The sequence below is a fragment of the Phocoena sinus genome, chromosome 5, assembly GCF_008692025.1.
Source record: "Phocoena sinus isolate mPhoSin1 chromosome 5, mPhoSin1.pri, whole genome shotgun sequence".
Taxonomy (NCBI): Eukaryota; Metazoa; Chordata; class Mammalia; order Artiodactyla; family Phocoenidae; genus Phocoena; species Phocoena sinus.
Window position 1 is genome coordinate 55453094 of NC_045767.1, and position 23584 is coordinate 55476677.

A 23584-nucleotide genomic window follows, 5' to 3' on the forward strand; every position below is an offset into this window, starting at 1 on the left:
TTATTATTGTAGGTGCCTTTACTAGATTGTGGACTCTACAGGAAGAGTGAATTTGTCTGTCTTATTCAATGCTTTATTTCCACTCCCAACAAAGAAGTGTACAACAAGCAGGTGAGAAAAACAGAAACCAAATAATAATAATATAGGAGATCACTTTGTTGTCAATAAACACATATTTAGGACTTACATATCAAAATGGCTTATGTATTAGATAAAAACTCTTTATATAAATACCTTAAAATATGTAAATATCCATGGATGAGAGCATATTCCCTTTGACATCAGCATTTGTTTTGTATTCACAATACATGATCCACCTGAAATTTCAATCAAGAGTGCTTCAGAAGCAGCAGAACCAGCCAATAGCAAAAACCCTGTAACAAAATTGACATCCGGGCCTAATCCTGGTTTTACCCCTACTTTTTAACCATGAGTAAATTGTTTAATTTGTAGAAAAAAAATTGGCTTGCCTAAATTACTCTTTGTAAAATGTACATATCACATTTGTATTGGAGAGTATTTTATTGTGATTTTTTTTCCCCTTGCTCTAATATATCAGATTCAAAAAAAATCTCATAGCAATTTTATTTTCCCACTTTCCTTTTCCAAGAAAAGTCATTCTTTAGAGCACCTTAAAGTGACTGGTTGCAGGGTGTGAAAGGAGGATTAAAAATTTCTTTATACTTTAAAAGCCTCATAAGACAACCCTCTAGTTAGATGCTTAGAGGGGAAGAAGTGAGTGGTCCAATACCAAAGCTGGGAGAACTGAGCATTCAAGTCTTTCTTGACTACTGTAATGAATGATATTTTTCACAAAATTGTGAGTTCCTCATTTCCACTTACATACAATATCCTAGGTGCGGGATGGTAGACTTTTTATTCTAAGCTTCTTGACTTGCAGACAGAATCCATGGCCCATTGTAAAAGAGTCTGCAGTCAGAGAGTAGGGTTCCTGGGGGGCCTTCCCAGTTGCTGGCCCTGGGAAACATCATCTGACTGTATGTGGAGGACCAGTTTGACAGCAATTTGCAACAAAATATATCAAGGATGGTGACCGTCATGGACTAAGAACCATGCCCAGTTCTCATTCTTTTGAGATACATATAATTTCATGCAGTTGGAGGAAGAGTCCAATGATGACTAAATATTGGACTTCTCATCAAGTCTGGTGAATGGAAACTGAACCTGATATTTGAATAAAATTTTTTAAAAATGAAATAAAATAAAATTCTTTGATCAGTGAAGTCAATGAAAATAATTATCAGTTCTGAATTTATGCCAGGCAACCCACTAAACATAAAGATATCAATGGGACATAATAAATAAAAACACACATAGGTCCTGTCCTTATGAAATGTATAAGTTAATAACAATTTCTCAGTTTATTTTTATCCAGTGTGCCTGATCCCCCCACTCCCATATTTATTATTCTGTATTTATTTAATCAATAATTGACTTTTTTTCTACCTAATATATATATATATATATATTTTTTTTTTTTTTTGCGGTATGCGGGCCTCTCACTGTTGCAGCCTCTCCCGTTGTGGAGCACAGGCTCCAGACACGCAGGCTCAGCGACCAAGGCTCATGGGCCCAGCCGCTCCACGGCATGTGTGATCTTCCCAGACCGGGGCACGAACCCTTGTCCCCTGCATTGGCAGGTGGACTCTCAACCACTGTGCCACCAGGGAAGCTCTACCTAATATTTTTAATAATTACTTCAGTAACCTTTCTCAATCAATTCAAATCTGTCACTTAGATTTCAAGATTCTCCATTAGCTATCTTTTGATTTCACTCTTTTTTTGTTTTATCCTAATCATCACTCTAATAAAGAGTTGGTTTCCATGCTCAGTGTTTTCATTCTAGTTGAAAGCAGTTTTGTGACATGCTTTGTTAATTTATGCCTTTCATAAAAAGTCTTTTCAATCTGCCAACATTTATCAATCATTTGCTAAGAACAATCCTGTAGGTGAGATTATCTGTGGGACCCAATCTTAATTTTTTCAATGATTTTTGATTTATTGGTTTCTGGCATTGAATAAAAATGCTCAAGTGTCTATTGTAGGTTGTTGTAGCAATGGCCCCCAACTTATTACAGCCACTTTCTAGCCACATCTTAAGGAATATCTCCCACACTGATTCTGGGCTTGACAAGTGACTTTGATCAACAGGACAGTAGAAAAATTGATGAAAGCAGAGACTTGAAAAGAGATTTCTTATTGGTGTTGTGGACAAGGCCAAACTAGATTTCTGGAATAGGAGAGGCCACAGGGAGTAAAATGCAAGGCTCCCTGCTAACCGTCAGCTAACCCCCAGATAAACTGGAAACCACGTGCAGATATAAGATTGGGACCCAGCCAAGATTAGCTGAGCCTGGCCCAAATCAGCAGAACTGCCTTGCTGTGTCCAGGCTAACTTGCTAGTTCTCTGAACTATGAACTAAAGAAATGTTATTTTCTTAAACCACTAAATTTTGAGGTGATTTATTATGCAACAAAAGCTAACGTACAGAAACCAAGAATTTAAGATAACACTATACAATGCCACCATCATGGAGTTCTTATGGAAACTAAATTACTACCAGGCTTACCACCTCTAGAGCTTTGAAGCTTCAAATATAAATAAAACAGACTGAATAATTTAATGCATGATTTTTTTCCTAAAATAAAACCTGAATAACATTTTTATAAAATTTAACCTTTTATGGCTTTGAAGTATTTTTCAGGTCTGAATGACATTTTTAGAAAGAGTTGTTTTTCATTATTTGTCTTTGTACTCTTAAAATAAGATGTAGACATTACAAGTAATGTTTAAATAGTTTATAGTTTAGCTTCCTTAATACTTAAGATAGATTTTTTCCCCACAACTCTACATTAAGTTATATGTGTGTGCTTTTTACTGTAATTGGGAGGAGTTTGAAAAAGCTTAGAAATATATCTTAGGATAACTTCAGCTCTTATATCTTCCAAATAAGTCCCAAATACCACTAATATCTTAGAATTTTTTTTTTACTTTTCTATTTTAGATACTAAGCAAAATTAAAATCCTTTAACAACTTCTCAAGTCTCTTGAAAATATACAGGAAACTAAAAATAACTCTAGTCAATAAATCAAGAGTGAAATTTTGCATCTTAGACTCTCCAGAATGGGTTTTACTCTTTCAAATATACACAAGGCATATTAAAAAATGCAAATGCACAATAAACTTCTGGCTATTTGGAACCAAATACTATATTTTAGGATATCTTTAAAATAAAATCTTGGTTTCTTTGATTTCCAAAATAAATCGTTATTTAGTATTGGTATGTAATAAATGTTGTGAGGTTTGTTTTTGTGAATTAATAAATTTCAAATAATAAGTAATATATTTCACTTAAAGGATAAACACATTCCAAAACACTGCCAATCTAATGTTTTAATTATCTAGAAGTCATTGTTATTGCAAACCTTTTGGCTATCTGCCAGAATTTTTAAATTCTACACCAGTTTTCATGGCACTATATTATGAAATCTTAAGTGTGTTCAAACTATTGTTTGCTTTTACTATCCTGCTTTTCTGAGAGTTTTTCTTAACCTTGAATTCAAGAAACAAATACGTACTTAAAATATTTTTATAAAAATAGTTTGAATTCATAACATTGAATGTGAGGTTTTAATAATGACACCGGGTAATGCACAGAGTAGAGTCCTATAGTATTTTTAGGCACCAAAGGGTTTTCTTTCACAGAAAGTCATATAGGCTGTGTTCTCTTGAATTATAATTATAATTTCTTGGGAAAAAATTAAGTGGGTTTTGTGTATCTGTTCACACCATAATCTATAAAAGCTATTGGTAAGAAATTAGTTATAGAGATTGTGTGATAGATAGTTGTAGGAAGAATTTAAGATTTATCTTTGCCTTGTAGTAGTTTTCTGTTTATGATATATGTATATATGAAATAGTCAAAATGAATGTACTGATGCATCTATATGTAAAACATCTATTTATTTGATAGACCTTTCTATTTTGGGCCATAAAGGTAACAATTGACATTTAAGTATTACATGCCAACTAGTGTGCTAAGTGCTTTACACCTTATAAATGTACTAAGTTGTGCTATCATTACCATTTTACAGTTTGGTGCTCAAGGCAATGAAGCTAGTACTGATTGGATCAGGAGTCAAACCCTGGTTGTCTAACACAAGAGTCGTACTCTTTGGAATTTGTAGAGATACAGTAAAATACTCAGAAGATTTCTATAGTGTCAGGCCACTTGCTCTATATTTATACTACTACAGATGTTAAACTTCATTTGACTTTAGATCATACAGAGACAGAAAAAAAAAGACAATGAGCATATAACAAGGACATGATTTTGTCATATTAAAGCTAATCAATTATTTGCCACTTGGGTAGGCATTTTTTTTAATTGGCTTGGCGTAAAACTGGGTATAATGTCTAAATGTTTAATTTCCCTAAGTTGTTCATCAAATCTGGTAGATTCAATCTGTCCTGTATCCAGATAAACCATCTACAAGCAGAACAATTGTTATTTGTTGTCACTCATTTTATAAAATAATCAAGTATGCCAAAAATAGAAAAGTACATAATTTTAGTTAATTTTGTAAGAGAAGATTAAGAGGAAGGATTCACAGGCATTTCAGGACTACCTGAGACGAACAAGTCACAGATTGGATTTCTTTACTGGTAAGGCTTTTTAGACGAAATAGGATTTTAGAAGCTTTTAGTAACATGATGGTGATGATGATTGTAAAGGCAAAGTTAGGGAAAAGGAGACATTTCACAGATGGGGCAAAAATTATCAAGTTTGGTAGATTTGGCTAGAGTATCATTCTGTGTGATGCTTTGAAATTCAGCCTGTTTTGAGTTTGTATTATAATTAAACAGAAAGTCATTGCTGATCTTTAACTGTGTCACAAGCAAGTTAACAAAATGATGTAGCTCAAATAACTTTTATACTAATATTAACCACAATTATTAATATGGAGAAAACTGCCAAAATATGCTGAAATATAAAAGGAAACTTTTTTTTTGTCTTGTTTTTGTTTTCATGTAATGATCTTAACAAATTCACTTTGTAATTTAAGTATAAATAAAAGCTATAAAACCCCTTGAGGATGTTTTGATAGAATCCTTCAAAATCCTCCAAAATCTGTTCTCTGTTGCCAGTTACTGTTCAAAGAATCAGTATTCTAGCTTGAAACATCTATGATAATACTGTGAATTAATTTTAGTCAATTCTAACTGGTTATTTTTGAGAACATAAAAAAAGTTTATTGTGTGATAAAACTGGAAATCACAAGATGTGTATTATGTCAGAAAGTGATGGCAGATAAATGTCTGATAAGAATATCTATTATAAAGAGAGATGGAACTGAAATATAATAGACAAGAGCCATTTTAAGAAAACAAATTACATCTTATTCCACATTCTCATGGTCTTCTCCTTTGCGGCAGATATTATATGCTCTATTTCTGTTCATAAAATATTATTTAATGTAGTATAAATGTTCACATTTACCACTCCATATTCTTTTGCATCATAGCACAATATTAACTGAAGAGTGCCTAGTGATAGGAGAGCATGTTCGTTGAATTTTTCAAGCAATTTCATTTTCTTTCAGAGATGTGCAAAAAGAAGGCAAAGATTTAGAGAGACTTATTTGTCATTAGTTCACCTGTCACTGTTAAAGGTGACACTCTCCAGGAGTTATTGCTGATTATGGATCATGACCTACTTTGTGATTCCAACTTAACCCTTAGGGTGAACTGGTCAACTGATCAACTAGCACCTACCTAAAAGTCAGTTTCAAACTGATGAGACTGGTATGTCTTCATGATAATTCCAGAAATATATTCTAAATGAATTTATAACTAAGCATCTGGATTCAGTCCCCTATCACTAATTTTGATAATGAACTTTGCAGATTCAGCTTAAAAGATATGTATGTATTCTTTTCCCTTGTTACATCCTGATGTCTTAAGCCTGGCACAGGTTCCTTTTATAGATTCTCATAGTAGCTGTGCTTACCGAAGATTTGTCAGGCTGTAGCCTGTTTACTTATCTGTCTCCCCTACTAGCCTGAAGTCCTTGGCGGGATTTTGTCAGTCACAATTGTTGTGAAATGAAGGAAGGAGGAAGTGGAAGAAAATGGAGTGGATGAAAAGGAGAAGCAATGAAAACAGAGATGAATATGAAGAACAGGAATGAATCAAAGTCTATTTCTTAAAAAATAGAAAAGGAGTAGGTAACTTTTGATAAGGAAAGCCAATATTAATCATTTGGACATGGGTGCTTCTGAAAGTAAGAGTTTGGAGAAAGACATATATAATGCTGGTAAATAAAAGCAGCTGTAATGAAAGACGGAACTGGTGATGGTTGATTGTTGACACAAAAATGATGATGATGATGATGACAGTGGTGATGAAAAAGAAGAAATTTAAATAATAGCTTTGATTTTAGGGTAGTAAATTTTTCTGTCAGTAAATGTTTTATGAAAGTTCCAAAAACTCTGTAATCTTTTAAAAATATATTTTAAACTCCGCTAAGTATAATAAATTAATTCATACTCGGAGATCTTGGAGACTAAGACTCTTATATTTCTGACTGTTTTAAAGTGCTACAATATGCTTTATATACAGAGATAGATATAAAAGGTTATTGAATCACAAAATCAGAAAATAAAATATTTCAACAGCCTTTAAAAATATTAAAACCTGGGGAAAGCACTTTTTCTACTTATGCACACATCTTATTAACATACTTTTATATATTATATACATATTATTTTAAGCAAATACATATCAATGATATCTTTCTTTCTCATTTAAATAAAGTAGTAATTCTGCAGAAAAATTGTCAAGGCCACCAACTAAATATAACTGTATAATAATATAAATATAATTTATATTTTATAAAAAATATAAATATAATTGAAGGAAAAATGTACTATGATCTTACTAATGAGTGTGTCAAAATATACTCCTGTGAGATGTCACTGTGCTGTCAGGGAAGGACTGTGAATGACTCAACTAATTTTCTGACTAACTTATAGCAGATAGGGGCTTGCAATGATGGGCAATGACAATGAAAATCAAAGAAAGAAAAAGAAAAAGAAAAATCAAAGAAATTTTAAAATGCATGTAAATTCTCTTAAAATATGTTTTCTTTATTTCCTTTTTCATCACATCCCTGTAATCCATTTCTTAGAAGAATTTGCAAACTAGTATGTTTTTCATTTATATTTAAGGACAAAACTAAGTCTCCACTAGATCAACTCCACCTAACAAACACAAACTTGCTCACATCTTCATTAAATGACAAAATAGTTTTTGTAATAAACTTTCATTGTTACTTTTTGTTAAGGTTATTCACATTTAATTAAAAGAGTTTTTTGAATTTTAGACTTATTTTTTAAAGAATCCGTTTCCAGTTGCATCACTTGCAACAAGAATCTCAAAGCACCATCTTCCTAGTAAGATGATGGCTACCCAAGGACTAGCAGCATCTTTTGTCCTTCTTGACTTTCAAAACAACTCAGGTCCACAGGTTTTTCGATGTCTTGGCTGAAATAATCTTTTATTTTTTTGAAGTAGATAAGGAAACATCTGAAATGACCTAAATGTGCTCTCATCTCTGAGGAAAAATTCTTTTACATGATGACAAAGTTTTTCTGGGGCTAGAGAAACTCAGTAAGGCAAAAATATAAATTGTTTTGCCTTCTGAACCTGGTATATATATATACAAATATGAGTTAGTATGAAGCAGGGCAATATAAGAGTTAATGGCATAGAGTGTGTGATCATACACCCTGGGTATGATTCCTGACTCTACCACTACTAGCTGTGTGATCTTAGGCAAGTTACTTGGCTTTTCTCTGCCTCATTTTTTCATCTAGTTCTTAGAGTTATTATGAGCATTAAGTAAACTAGTACACATTAGATGAGTTAATATTTGGAACAGTCACTGGCACATAATAGGCTCTCAGTAAGGGTTTGCTGTTATTTTAAATACAGATATGTTTATTAAACAGTATTAGTGGCAGACCCTTTTTAAAACTTTTAGTGGTTAGCTGAATTTTGGTGCTGAATAACTATTAGTTCCTTTTCACTCTTTTACTCTTCACCCCTGCTTAATAACAAATACCAGTTAAAAGTTAATGGACATGAAATCTATGTTATAATGGTTTGTCTCTCTGAAATAACTGTATTCCAATGACCTATCAACAACTGATCAGATAGACTTAGAAATATTAACTATTATTTCTGTGCTAGATTTTAAAACATTAATATTTTCAATTTGTTTATGTGGACAGTTTGGGGGGGATATAATGTAAATAATTTGCTTATGGATTTCTATTCAGTTGGTATATAAATATTTAATTCTGGGGAATTAATAATAAAATAAAGCCAAGTTTGTATATGCAGACATGTATGTATGTAAAGCACTCTTAAGACTGTCACAAGCATAGCTAAGTTGTAAAAAATCACTCCCAAAATGCTACATTCCACAGAGAGAGGAATTTGTCTCATTGTAAATTGCTCTTTGCTCCTGATTTGGAATTCCCAAAGAAGACTATTCTAGGGTCCAGCTGGAGAAGGTCACATCCATAAATCATGGATTTCCAATTCAAACTCTCAGGAAACAAGATCATCTAACTTGGGAATAAAATTGCACCACAACTAGTAATTTTCAGTTAATATTTTCTTCAGCTTCTATAGCATACAAAGCCCAGACAAGACCTAAAGAGCAAAGCATTTTAGAATGAAAGGAGGAGGTCAAATATACCTTAATTTCCACATTCAAGCTACTTTCCTTTTCTTCCTTTATAGCAGCTAACATCTGTAATCCTTAATCATACTGAAATTATTTTCTATTTTTGTTTTACTCTCTAACAATAACATTATAGGTACAGCAGGCCTTCTGTATCCTTGGGTTCATATCTCTGGATGTGGATGTCCAACTCTACTACTGCATTTTGTATAAAGGACTTGAGTATCTGCTGATCTTAGTATGAGGGTTTCCTGGAACTGTAACAGGGAAGAATAAATCTGACCCATATTGGATCCACTTATTTTACTTTAATCTTTGTATTCTATTGCTTTTGCTACAAGTTAATCACTAAAGTGATGTTGCCTATAGTTTAAAGTATAAGTAATGGCCCATCTCTGGGAACCCTGCCTCCCACACTTGAATGTTAAACTAAAATATCTTTGTTTAAGCTCACAGGGAACATCCTAACCAGGCCCTTCTGTGAATGGTTGCAGGGAAGAAGAAACTAACACATCCCCTCCAGACTTTGGCTGGAACCAGAAAATATTTTTAACAACTTAACTGCCTTTTTTACTTGACCTCCTCACCTCTCCCTCTTCATTCTATAGAAGAAACTAACATCCAAACCTGGGCAAGATCTTTCTTTGAGACACTAATCCATCATCTTCTGAGTCTACTGGCTTTCCAAATAAAGTCACTATTTCTTGCCCCAACAACCCATCTTTCAATTTGTTGGTCTACTGTGCAATGAGCAATATGACCTTGGACTTGGTAACAGAACAATTGCTCATCTAGTTTTACGTCTCTGGAACAATAAACACGTGTATTTCTTTTTAGTTAATTCTATACCATATCAATCCCTTGACTTCTAAAATATCCTCAGAACAAATACTAAATAGCAGATTCCACATCATGTTATGTCCTCTTCAGGCTGACCAATCAAACTATTATATTGTATTTAGGAATAAGGCCATCAGTGAAGTCTTTGAATTTGGAATGTAGTAAGGGGTGCTCACTTCACTAAAAGCACATATTTGCAAATGTGCCTTGAAAGTCTAGTATTTTAAAGACTTCATAAATATTATTTAGTTAGTAAGTTCTTACAAAGTTCTTACTATATGGCCATCTAAGTAATAAGTATGTTATTAACCTTTTTTCATCATTCAATCTTATTAAATTATTAAGATCTTATTATCTTCAGTTAATAAATGAAGAAAACAAAGCACTTGAAGATTAAGTACTTTGCCTAAGTCCTTGGTAGAGTTAAGATTCAAAACTGGGCAGCTTGACTCAGGTTTATACCCTTAAGTTACTAGGTATATCCTGTAATCAAGAAATGGGAGACACAGAAAGGCTTTTGTGCCCAGGAACCCCACAGGGTCCTTCTTGGTATCATTTCCAAACTTAAAATTCAGTCATTTTATAATAAGAAATGGTAGGCATGAGAAAGAAAATAAAATTCAACATTAGCTAAAAGTGACCAGGATTTTGACTGGCTGAGAAACTGTATGAAAACATTTTAAACTGAGAGTATAAAAGTAAAGCCTGTTAAAAGATAAACTGAAGCAGATTAAAATTTTTAAGTTTATTTGAGCAAAATCCATTCCCTTTGGGCAGCACCAAACTGGAAGTGGTTAGGAGGGCTCTGCAGGCAGGAGCTGGGTGGGGTTGGGGAGTGAGGAGAGACTTTTATAAAAAAAGGCAAAAGCAAGGTAAGAAAGCTATTGATTGGTTGTAGCTTAGAGCCTAGTTGGATATTTGTGATTGGTTGTACTTAAGTTTCATTTTGTAACCTTGAGGCAATTTCAAGATCAGATTTTAATTTTCTTCTGCAGGTCACTATGACATTAGAGCAACCTCAGTCTAATGTCCTCCTTGTTTAATTGGTTTAACAAGTCTTTACAATATTAAGGAACAGTGAGAAACTTACATTTATAAAATAAATTATCACTTTAAAAGGAAGCATCTGCCCATGTCACCAGATTACCTAGAATTATGAATAATTTTAATATTAAAATATAACTCATATTGGCTATTAATTGAGCACCTTAAAATTAAAGTTAGTCCCACATAATCTAGGCTCACAGGTTTTAGACTAGTTGCTCTTGTCATTAATTCTAGAAGAAATCCTGAAAGATACTTGGGGTCAATGACTTGCCACCATGATGTATAGGGTTATTATTTTTTCTTGTCTCATCAGCAGTAAAATGGACACACCTTAATAAATCTGAATTAGTTGAATCACATTGAAATGAATTTGGAAGTCTGTCCCCTAAAATTTCCCTGCCTGATTTTTTTCTTCTGTGCTGGTTAATTCATAGACAGCTCTGAACATAATTATTCATGTGTAAAGGACAGAAGAGATGGGATTGCATGAGAGAGGACGTTGTGACTGCCTCTAAATGTCTACTTTGCATACCTAAAATCTGTTTTGACCCATATCTCTCAGAGTTATATAAAAAAAATAATTGAAATGTTTTAGAAACACCTACCCATTTCAAGTTACAAAGGCTTTATTACTTTGGCAAGTGCTCCTTTGGCTACAGCAAATCTAAAATGTGAATTGGAGAAATGTGTTAGTGTTTGCAAAATTTGTCCTGCTAAATTGTTTCTTTAAATAAAACTGAAGTCAGCAAAAATGTGCTTCTGCAGCTGCTATTTCATAGTGCGTTCCACTACTTACCAAATTTGAAGAATTCTAAGCTTTTAAAGGAGAATCTACCTCTATTTTGTTAATAATTCCTTTCTTTCATATTCACAATGGAAAAAAAACACCTAGTTTTTACAAATATTTGACTGTCTTGGAAGCTGATGGCACACAGAAAAAGAGTAGTGTTTCTGTCTGAGATATCTATAAAGTCAAGTTTTAATTTTTTGCATGGAATTTATGTGAAAATTATATCAAGCTTTTTAAAAATGTGGTCGGCACTGTCTTTGGTTTATTATAAATTGGTTTCCACATGAAATGCTTTATATAGTGTAATAAATTGATTGTCGCTGTATATTGGTTTGTGTTTATAATATATTGGATTGACTGAATAATAAATCTTTCTTTTCAGCAATTACTTTTATTGGTGTGAGTAAATTATACTGGTTTCACAGTGAGCCAAAATGTTTTGCATATAAATTATACTGTCTTTGGTCAGGTGATGTTGAGTTTAACATTTAATTTAAAGATTGGGGAAATATATATAAATACACATATATATAGAATATTGCATTTCTTATGACTGTTACATCATTTTTTGCAGATAACAATAGTTCACTCCAAAGTCTCATGTTAAACTTGAAGAGATTTGATTAAGTTATATAAATCTTTTCATTCTCTATGTCAGTTTGTGTTTCAGTGTTTGATGTAAAAGCTGCACTGTATGTAATTTATTGTTATTCTGAACTCCTATCAAGGTGTGTAGTATATGGAAAATCACATTTCAGTCTAATATAAGGAAGAATATTCTAAGAATTATAGCTTTGCAAAAATGATAGGAATTTCCTCAACTTTTGAGATAGTGAGTCTTTGATACAAAATGGCTATGTTTGATAACAATATGATATTGTATTACAGCTCAAATACTTGCACTTGATAAAAGTTTGGTTTAAGTGGCATTTTAAGTCCTTTAAAATGTGAAAATTGTATCATTTTCTGCAGTTTATACAAGCCCATAATTCCTACATATCACTATGTATTTAATTATTTCAACCAACAGTAACTAAACAACTTTTTTGTGCCTACTGTATTGGACATCACAGATAGAGAATATTTCCATTGTTGCAGAAACTTCCATGGAATATCATTCATTAAAAACAAGGAATTTAAAAAAAACAACAGATTGTTTTATTATCTTATCCTAATCTAAGTCTGTATACTGCAAAGTATTTTTCCATGGAAGAATTGTTCCATGGCATGTTACATAAGTGTTACATAAATGATTTTTTTTTTTGGTAGTAGAATAATGGAATTTTTTTTTAAAGACTATGCTAGACAAAGTTAAATAGTTTTACTAGAGCAGGACTCCATAGAACCTTAGTAAGTTTCATGTGTTTGAGCACTGTGGCTCTTCAAGAGGGGTTATATTATAGAATGTTCCCTAAATTTATATGACCATAGGAGTGTCACATCTCCTGTTTCTTTTTTGAAGGGTCTCTTTTAGAATAGTATCTGTGAAATATGTTATTGTAACAACTATCAAAGACAATTTTTTTATATTTTGGAAAATATTTGCATCAGGACATTTATATTTTGCTCATTTTAGGTGATTATGATTCTATTTTATAAAATTCTTTATTGCATTAGTGAAGACCTTCCTAACTACTAAGATTTAGCAGAAATTTTTTATCAGATTAGAAAATGAACGGCATCAAATAGAAACTAACTTATTACCATGTGCTACTATTCATTAAATAGACTATATTTCTTTTTTTATTGAAGTATGGCTGACTTACAGTGTTATATTAGTTTCAGGTGTACAATGTAGTGATTCAATATTTTTATAGATTTATCCATCGACTATATTTCTAATGAAATATGATAATGATTTATTTCAATTTACAGAATTAATAATAAGAATACATTACTTACACATATTCTAATCAATTAATGCTTCTCTCTTTCTTCCTAAATTTCCTCACAGATTACTTCCTCATGAAATCTAACTTTTTTTTCTCAATAACAGCTTAAATATTTCGTTGCTATCAGTAGCTAATATTTACAGACTTTTTTTTGTTTTAGGCAATGTACTCATCTTTTTGTAATATCGTTGCTTTATATTCACAATATTCATCATAAAATTGTGTCCTTACCCATTTTATGGATCATTAATCTGGTACTTGAAATGATAAGTGTGCCTCTCTTTATATATATGTATATATATTATTATTACATATGTTATATATTATGTATATATACACAGCTGGTCAGTGGCAGTTATGGGTTTTGAAACTAGATCTTGTTGACTCCATGTATTTTCCACCCTTATATAGTGCACCAAGTCTTATGTAATTATTTCCTTTTTGCTGATACATTTTTATCTGGCTAGATAATATATTTCTGAATTATATCAAAGTTTACATAATATTTTCACCACTCCTGTGTATGCTTCATGCTTTGAGTCTTTGTGACTCTATTCTTGATTGTTCTCCCAAAAAGTATGACCACCATCCTCCATCTTAACCTTTTTCACACTATTCAGCCAGATGTGTGTAACTCCAAGACCTGGGCACTGCTTACCTCATGCTGCTCGCTCTCCATCTTCAAAGCCAGCAACAGCAGGTCGAGGCCTTTTCTCATTGCATGACTCCAACCTCCACGTCGGCCTCCCTCATCCACTATGGAAGAACTTTATGATTATGTTAGGCCTACCCAGATGACCCAGGATAATCTTTCCAAGGTAAAGTCAGTTAATTAGCAACCTTCATTCCATGTGCAATCTTAATTCAGGTTCCAGCAATTTGAACACATACATCTTTTAGGGAGCCATTATTCTGCCTAACACAGGGTGGAATGTGTGTGTGTTTGTTTTCTGTCTTTTTACTCTTGAATAAAATATCTAGAGTTTGGTGTATCTATTTAGTCTGCTTCCTTTCCTAATGTAGTAAACAAGTTTGGACAAACTCTGGAAAACCTGAATATATGCCAAACATTTTTTTTATTAGGCTTAAACACTAGATTAGTGACAGGGAGTATACAATCCATAGTGACAGAGAGTATGCAATTTATGAGTCATTTACTTTCCATCTGACTTTGTATGTGTCCATGATATGATTGCATAGGGAATACTTATTTTAAAACCTCATATTGCTATTCCTTATTTACGTCTCAGTATTAATGTATGGCAAAATGCAATATCTATTTTCTCATTGGAATGCTTCTATTTGATAAATTAGGTAATCTAAGTTGTGAGAGTATTTTCCTCAGGAAGCAAAATAAGTCATTTTTATTTTAAAAGAAAAATATATTATATGCGTATTTATTTACAACAGACTAGAATTTGGCAAATATGTGTAATCTTTGCTCTCCGTTTTCAAGCCCCTTTGGGAAATGTCTCAAAAACGTGCTAATGTAACTGAGATAAACTGGATTCTACATTTACAGAATCCCTTTCAATGTATGCTCCTGGCTTAGAACTGGCCATTAGAATTTATGCAAGATTAAGGGATGGAAACAAAAGAGTGGCTCTTGATGTTAGGAATTTATTTCTAGTGATTCATGGAAATAGAGTGCTGCCAGGAGTTTTCAATGGAAGCCTTTGTTGTGGCTGCTGAGAAGCTTGCAATATGGGTACCTCATATTCTCTTTAACCCAACTTCTTAGTTGCTTTAATCTGTGGGAAAAGACCTTGGTGATTGAAATCAGAGCACAGCCTGGGTAGCAAAGAGGAACGTAACCAGCCCTGTTCTGCCATGTACTATTCTTCAACAGGCACTGTAAAGGTTATCATAGGTCCTTATACTGTTCTTGGTATTCATCATTTTTGAAGCTGGAGCATCCTAATAGATAAATAATATCTAATAATAAATACCTGACTCTTCAACAGGTATTTGAGGTTTGTTTTCTTAGTTGAATACATCTGCCTGCTTTGTATATTTAAGGAATTTTCATTTTCTAGTATTTATTTAATTTTCTCTGAGAATATACTTTCTTGTTTTTTAAACTACTATGATTTAAAAAGAAATCTTTCATTTCTAGGCACTTTCAGAGAAACAAGAACTACTTTTATGTGCCCTATCTTTTTAAAGTTCAATTTCAATATTTATTGATAAAACACTCTTTTCTCTTTTAAAGTGGTCATAAGAGGAAGTAGCTTTAATATATGAGGTGCCCCACAGCCTGATAAGAGTCCTTTAAGTTTATGATCAATTTGGGCAAAGTGTTCAGCTTGCTTCTTTAAGTTGACTGTATTTATCTCCAAAGTAACGTATACAAATCAAAGTGAAAAAATGTTTTTAATAGTGACTTTGTGATTTAACTTCATTTTGAATACTTGAGATAATCATCTATTTATTATTTCCTCCTGATTTTCATTGACTTGAAGAATTTAAAACTGATTAAATCTCATGTGGAATATTGTGTTTCAAACACCTACCTATATAAATTGTATCTCCGAAGATGGAAAATTGTATTGCAGTCATGGATTTTTTTTTTTTTTTAGTGATGCTACTTAATGCCAATGCAAGTTCACTTTATATTGATTTTTGGGATCTGTAGCTCCTTCATAGATTGATCTCTCCACAAAAGATTAGCTGTAAAGTCTTATTTAGACATTTAAATAAATAAGATTACCATGTTCTATACCATGCTCAACTACAGGCATTTATTGTGAATATATAGATCACACATTGTAAAAATCAGTATCAGAATCATATATTTTAAAGACTATAGATACCAAAACAACTGCAGACCTACTAAATCTAGCTGTGATCATTATCATTTGATCTATCTTTCATCTAATTTCTGATCATTTACTGTTAAAGGTAGTGGATCACTATAGACTTTAGATGGATTGTATAGAAATATAAACGTTCCTCAGTATTTCCAAAATAAGGGTGTGACTGTGTATCACACATTGACTGAAAAGAAGTGATGACATCTCTCATCCTTTCCTTTCTTTCTTCCTTCTTTTCTTCTTTCCATCCTTCTTTCTTTGCTTCCTTTATTCTTTCATCTCTAGCTTTTTCTTAAATGAAAATGTTCTAGAATTTTCCCTACTGAATCCCCCTTAGATTATATTAGCCAAAACTGGGCCAAATACTCATTTCCAGTACGTAAAATGGAACCATGCTGGTTGGTTTAAACTTAGGTTAAGCATGGTTTACGCATAGACCAGGGACAGGGGTTACCTTTCCTGAGTTATACAGAGGGAACCTGGACTTACAAATGAGAAGCCCAGCAAAGAAAGCAGGTAAGTGGATGATGACAACAACCAACAGTGTTGGATGTACATTTTTTCATATTTGTATCACCAATATCTACAAACATGCATAGCATAAGTGAAAAGCTTATGAAATCCATCCTTCCTCAATAATAAAGACATGTTCAGGCTTCTCTGACTCATGATATGGCAATAGAATAGAATTCACCATCATTTTTTTTTAACATCTTTATTGGAATATAATTGCTTTACAATGGTGTGTTAGTTGCTGCTTTATAACAAAGTGAATCAGCTGTAAATATACATATATCACCATATCTCCTCCTTCTTGCGTGTCCCTCCCACCGTCCCTATCCCTCCCCTCTAGGTGGTCACAAAACACCAAGCTGATCTCCCTGTGCTATGTGGCTGCTTCACACTCGCTATCTATTTTACATTTCGAGGTGTATATATGTCCATGCTACTCTCTTACCTCGTCCCATCTCACACTTCCCCCTCCCCATGTCTTCAAGTCCATTCTCTACATCGGCATCTATTTCTTTCTGGCCCCTAGGTTCGTCACAACCATTTTTTTGTTTTTTTAGATTCCATACATATGTGTTAGCATATGGTATTTGTTTTTCTCTTTCTTACTTACTTCCATTCTGTATGACAGACTATAGGTCCATCCACCTCACTACAAATAACTCAATTTTGTTCCTTTTTATGGCTGAGTAATATTCCATTGTATATATGTGCCACATCTCCTTTATCCATTCATCTATCGATGGACACTAAGGTTGCTTCCATGTCCTGGTTATTGTAAATATTGCTACAATGAACACTGTAGTACATGTATCTTTTTGAATTATGGTTTTCTCAAGGTATATGCCTAGTAGTGGGACTGCTGGGTCATATGGCAGTTCTATTTTTAGTTTTTTAAGGAACCTCCACACTGTTCTCCATAGTGGCTGTATCAATTTACATTCCCACCAACAGTGCAAGAGCCACAGCCTCTCCATCATTTATTGTTCATAGATTTTTTGATGATGGCCATTCTGACCTGTGTGAGGTGATATCTCATTGTAGTTTTGATTTGCATTTCTCTAATTTCTCTAATGATTAGTGATGTTGAGCATCCTTGCATGTGTTTGTTGACAATCTGTATATCTTCTTTGGAGAAATGTCTGTTTAGGTCTTCTGCCCATTTTTGGATCGGGTTGTTTGTTTTTGTGATACTGAGTTGCATGTGCTGCTTGTAAAGTGTGGAGGTTAATCCTTTGTAAGTTGCTTCATTTGTAAATATTTTCTCCCATTCAGAGGGTTGTCTTTTCAACTTGTTTATGGTTTCCTTTGCTGTGCAAAACATTTTAAGTTTCATTAGGTTCCATTTGTTTATTTTTCTTTTTATTTCCATTTCTCTAGAAGGTGGGTCAAAAAGGATCTTGCTCTGATTAAAGTCATAGAGTGTTCTGCCTATGTTTTCCCCTAAGAGTTTTACAGTGTCTGGTCTTACATTTAGGTCTTTAAGTAATTTTGAGTTTATTTTTGTGTATGGTGTTAAGGAGTGTTCTAATTCCATTCTTTTACATGTAGCTGTCCAGTTTTCCCAGCACCACTTATCAAAGAGGCTGTCTTTTCTCCATTGTATATTCTTGCCTTCTTTATCAAAAATAAGGTGACCATATGTGCGTGGGTTCATCTCTGGGCTTTCTATCCTGTTCCATTGACCTGTATTTGTGTTTTTGTGCCAGTACCATACTGTCTTGATTACTATAGCTTTGTAATATAGTCTAAGGTCTGGGAGCCTGATTCCTCCAGCTTAGTTTTGTTTCTCAAGAGTGCTTTGGTTATTTGGGGTATTTTGTGTTTCCATACAAATTGTGAAAAATTTTATTCTCATTCTGTGAAAAATGTCATTGGTAGTTTGATGGGGACTGCATTGAATCTGTAGATTGCTTTGGGTAGTGTAGTCATTTTCACAATGTTGATTCTTCCAATCCAAGAAGATAGTATATCTCCCCATCTGTTTGTATTATCTTTAATTTCTTTCATCAATGTCTTATAGTTTTCTGCATACAGGTCTTCTGTCTCCTTAGGGAGGTTTATTCCTAGGTATTTTATTCTTTTTGTTTTGAGGGTAAATTGGAGTGTTTCCTTAATTTCTCTTTCAGATTTTTCATCATTAGTGTAGAGGAATGCAAGAGTTTTATGTGCATTAATTTAGTATCCTGCTACTTTACCAAATTCATTGATTAGCTCTAGTAGTTTTCTGGTAACATCTTTAGGATTCTCTATGTATAGTATCATGTCATCTGCAAAGAGTGACAGCTTAATTCTTCTTTTCTGATTTGGATTCCTTTTATTTCTTTTTCTTCTTTGATTTCTGTGGCTAAAATTTCCGAAGCTGTGTTGAATAATAGCAGTGAGAGTGGACAAACTTGTCTTGTTCCTGATATTAGAGGAAATGGATTCAGTTTTTCACCATTGAGAACAATGTTGGCTGTTGTCAGTTATGGCCTTTATTATGTTGAGGTAAGGTCACTCTATGCCTACTTTCTGGAGGGTTTTTATCATAAATGGGTGTTGAATTTTGTTGAAAGCTTTTCCTGCATCTATTGGGATCATTATATGTTTTTTCTCCTTCAATATGTTAATACAGTTTATCACATTAATTGATTTGTGTATATTGAAGAATTCTTGCATTCCTGGGATAAACCCCACTTGATCATGGTGTATGATCCTATTAATGTGCTGTTGGATTCTGTTTGCTACAATTTTGTTGAGGATTTTTGCATCTATGTTCATCAGTGATATTGGCCTGTAGTTTTCTTTCTTTGTGACATCTTTTTCTGGTTTGGTATCAGGGTGATGGTGGTCTTGTAGAATGAGTTTGGGAGTATTCCTGCCTCTGCTATATTTTGGAAGAGTCTGAGAAGGAATGCTGTTAGCTCTTCTCTAAACGTTTGATAGAATTTGCCTAGGAAGCTATCTGTCCTGAGCTTTTGTTTGTTGGAAGATTTTTAATCACAGTCTCAATTTCAGTGATTGTAATTGGTCTGTTTATATTTTCTCTTTCCACCTGGATCAGTCTCAGAAGGTTGTGCTTTTTTAAGAATTTGTCCATTTCTTCCAGGTTTTCCATTTTATTGGTATAGAGTTGCTTGTAGTAATCTCTCAAGATCCTTTTTATTTCTGCAGTGTCAGTTACTTCTCCTTTTTCATTTCTAATTCTATTGATTTGAGTCTTCTCCCTTTTTTTTCTTGATGAGTCTGGCTAATGGTTTATCAATTTTGTTTATCTTCTCAAAGAGCCAGCTTTTAGTTTTATTGATCTTTGCTATCATTTCCTTCATTTCTTTTTCATGTATTTCTGATCTCATCTTTATGGTTTCTATCTTTCTGCTAACTTTGGGGATTTTTTTGTTCTTCTTTCTCTAATTGCTTTAGATGTAAGGTTAGGTTGTTGATTTGAGATGTTTCTTATTTCTTGAGGTAAGATTGTGTTGCTATAAACTCCCTTCTTAGAACTGTTTTTCCTGCATCCCATAGGTTTAGGGTCATCGTATTTTCATTGTCATTTGTTTCTAGGTGTTTTTTTATTTCCTCTTTGATTTCTTCAGTGATCTCTTGGTTATGAAGTACTGTGTTGTTTAGTCTCCATGTGTTTGTATTTTTACAGATTTTTTTCCTGTAATTGATATCTAGTCTCATAGCTTTGTGGTCAGAAAAGGTACTTGATACGATTTCAGTATTCTTAAATTTACCAAGGCTAGATGTGTGACGCAAGATATGATCTCTCCTGGAGAGTGTTCCATGAGCACTTGAGAAGAAAGTGTATTCTATTGATTTTGGTTGCAATGTCCTATAGATATCAAGTAAGTCCGTCTTGTTTGATGTGTCATTTAAAGCTTGTTTTTCCTTATGTATATTCATTTTGTTTGATATGTCCATTGGTGAAAGTGGGTTGTTAAGCTCCCCTACTATTATTGTGTTACTGTTGATTTCCCCTTTTATGGCTGTTAGCATTTGCCTTATGTTTTGAGGTGTTCCTATGTTGGGTACATAAATATTTATAATGGTTCTATCTTCTTCTTGGATTGATTCCTTGATCATTATGTAGTGTCCTTCTTTGTCTCTTGTAATAGTCTTTATTTTAAAGTCTGTTTTGTCTGATATGAGAATTGCTACTCCAGCTTTCTTTTGGTTTCCATTTGCATGGAATATCTTTTTCCATCCCCTTACTTTCAGTCTGTATGTGTCTCTAGTTCTGAAGTGGGTCTCTTGTAGACAGCATATATAAGGGTCTTGTTTTTGTATCCATTCAGCCAATCTGTGTCTTTTGGTGGGAGCATTTAGTCCATTTACATTTAAGGTAATTATTGATATGTATGTTCCTATTTCCATTTTATATATTGTTTTGGGTTCGCTACTATAGGTCATTTCCTTCTCTTGTGTTTTGTGTCTAGAGAAGTTCCTTTAGCATTTGTTGTAAAGCTGTTTTTGTGGTGCTGAATTCTCTTAGCTTTTCCTTGTCTATAAAGATTTTAATTTCTCTGTCATATCTGAATGAGATCCTTGCTGGATAGAGTAATCTTGGCTGTAGGTTTTTCCTTTTCATCACTTTAAATATGTCCTGCCACTCCCTTCCAGCTTGTAGAGCTTCTGCTGAAATATCAGCTGTTAACCTTATGGGTATTCCTTGTATGTTATTTGTTGTTTTTCTCTTGCTGCTTTTAATATTTTTTTCTTTGTATTTAATTTTTGATAGTTTGATTAATATGTGTCTTGGCGTGTTTCTCCTTGGATTTATCCTATATGGGACTCTCTGTGCTTTCTGGACTTGGTTGACTACTTCCTTTCCCATATTAAGGAAGTTGTCAAGTATAATCTCTTCAGATATTTTCTCAGTCCTTTTCTTTTCCTCTTCTTCTTCTGGGACCCCTATAATTCGAATGTTGGTACATTTAATGTTTACCCAGAGGTCTCTAAGACTGTCCTCAATTCTTTTCATTATTTTTTCTTTATTCTGCTCTGTGGTAGTTATTTCCACTATTTTATCTTCCAGGTAAATTATCCGTTTTCTGCTCTTGATTCCTTCCAGATAATTTTTAATTTCATTTATTGTGTTGTTCATCATTGTTTGTTTGCTCTTTAGTTCTTCTAGGTCTTGTTAAATGTTTCTTGTATTTTCTCCATTCTATTTCCAAGATTTTGGATCATTTTTACTATCATTACTCTGAATTCTTTTTCAGGTAGTCTGCCTATTTCCTTTTTATTTGTTTTGTCTGGTGGGTTTTTACCTTGCTCGTTCACCTGCTGTGTGTTTCTCTGTCTTCTCATTTTGCTTAACTTACTGCGTTTGGGATCTCCTTTTGCAGGCTGCAGGTTCTTAGTTCCTGCTGTTTTTGGTGTCTGTCCCCAGTGACTAAGGTTGGTTCAGTGGGTTCTGTAGACTTCCTGATGGACAAGACTGGTGCCTGTGTTCTGGTGGATGAGGCTGGATCTTGTCTTCCTGGTGGCCAGTACCACGTCCAGTGGTGTGTTTTGGGGTGCCTGTGACCTTATTATGGTTTTAGGCAGCCTCTCTGCTAATGAATGGAGTTGTGTTCCTGTCTTGTTAGTTGTTTGGCATAGGGTGTCCAGCACTGTAACTTGCTGGTCATTGAGTGGAGCTGTTTCTTAGCCTTGAGATGGAGATCTCTGGGAGAGCTTTCGCCATTTGATATTACGTGGAGCCGGGAGCTCTCTGGTGGACCAGGGTCCTGAGCTTGGCCCTCCCCCTTCAGAGACAGAGGCCTGACACCTGGCCGGAGCACCAAAACCCTGTCAGCCACATGGCTTAGATGAAAAGGGAGAGAAAAAGAAACAAAGAAAAAAATAAAGAAAAATTATTAAAATAAAAAATTAAAAAATAATTATTAAAATTTTTAAAAATTAAAAAAATTATAAAAAGATAAAAAAAAAAAGAAAGAAGAGAGCAACCTAACCAAAAAACAAATTCACCAATGACAAGTGCTCAAATCTATACTAAAAAAAAAAAGAAAGCAGACAGAACCCTAGGACAAATGGTAAAAGTAAAGCCGTTCAGACAAAATCACACAAAGAAGCATACACATACACACTCACAAAAAGATTAAACATAAGACCAGAAAGAAATTAGATGCAGAAAGGAAACCCCAAGTCTACAGTTGCTCCCAAAGTCCACCGCCTCAATTTTGGGATGATTTGTTATTTATTCAGGTATTCCAGAGATGCAGAGCCATCAAGTTGATAGTGGAGATTTAATCCACTGATTCTGAAGCTGCTGGGAGAAATTTCCCTTTTTCTTCTTTGCTTGCACAGCTCCTGGGGTTCAGCTTTGGATTTGGCCCCGCCTCTGCATGTAGGTCTCCTGAGGGCGTTTGTTCTTTGCTCAAACAGGACGGGGTTAAAGGAGCAATTGACTAGTGGACTCTGGCTCACTCAGGCCAGGGGGAGGGAGGGGTACAGAATGTGGGGTGAGCCTGAGGCGGCAGAGGCCAGCGTGATACTTCAACAGCCTGAGGCATGCCATGTGTTCTCCTGGGGAAGTTGTCCCTGGATCACGGGACCCTGGCAGTGGCAGCCTGCACAGGCTCCCAGGAGGGGAGGTGTGGTTAGTGCCCTGTGCTTGCACACAGGCTTTTTGGTGGCTGCGGCAGCAGGAGCCTTAACATTTCATGCCCGTCTCTGGGGTCCACGCTGATAGCCACAGCTTGCGCCCATCTCTGGAGCTTGTTTAGGCAGTGCTCTGAATCTGCTCTCCTCATGCACCCCGAAACAATGGTCTCTTGCCTCTTAGGCAGTTGCAGACATCTTCCTGGACTCCCTCCCAGCTAGCTGTGGTGCACTAGCCCCTTCAGGCTGTGTTCATGCAGCCAGCCCCAGTCCTCTCCCTGGGCTCTGACTTCCGAAGCCCGAGCTTCAGCTCCCAGCCCCCA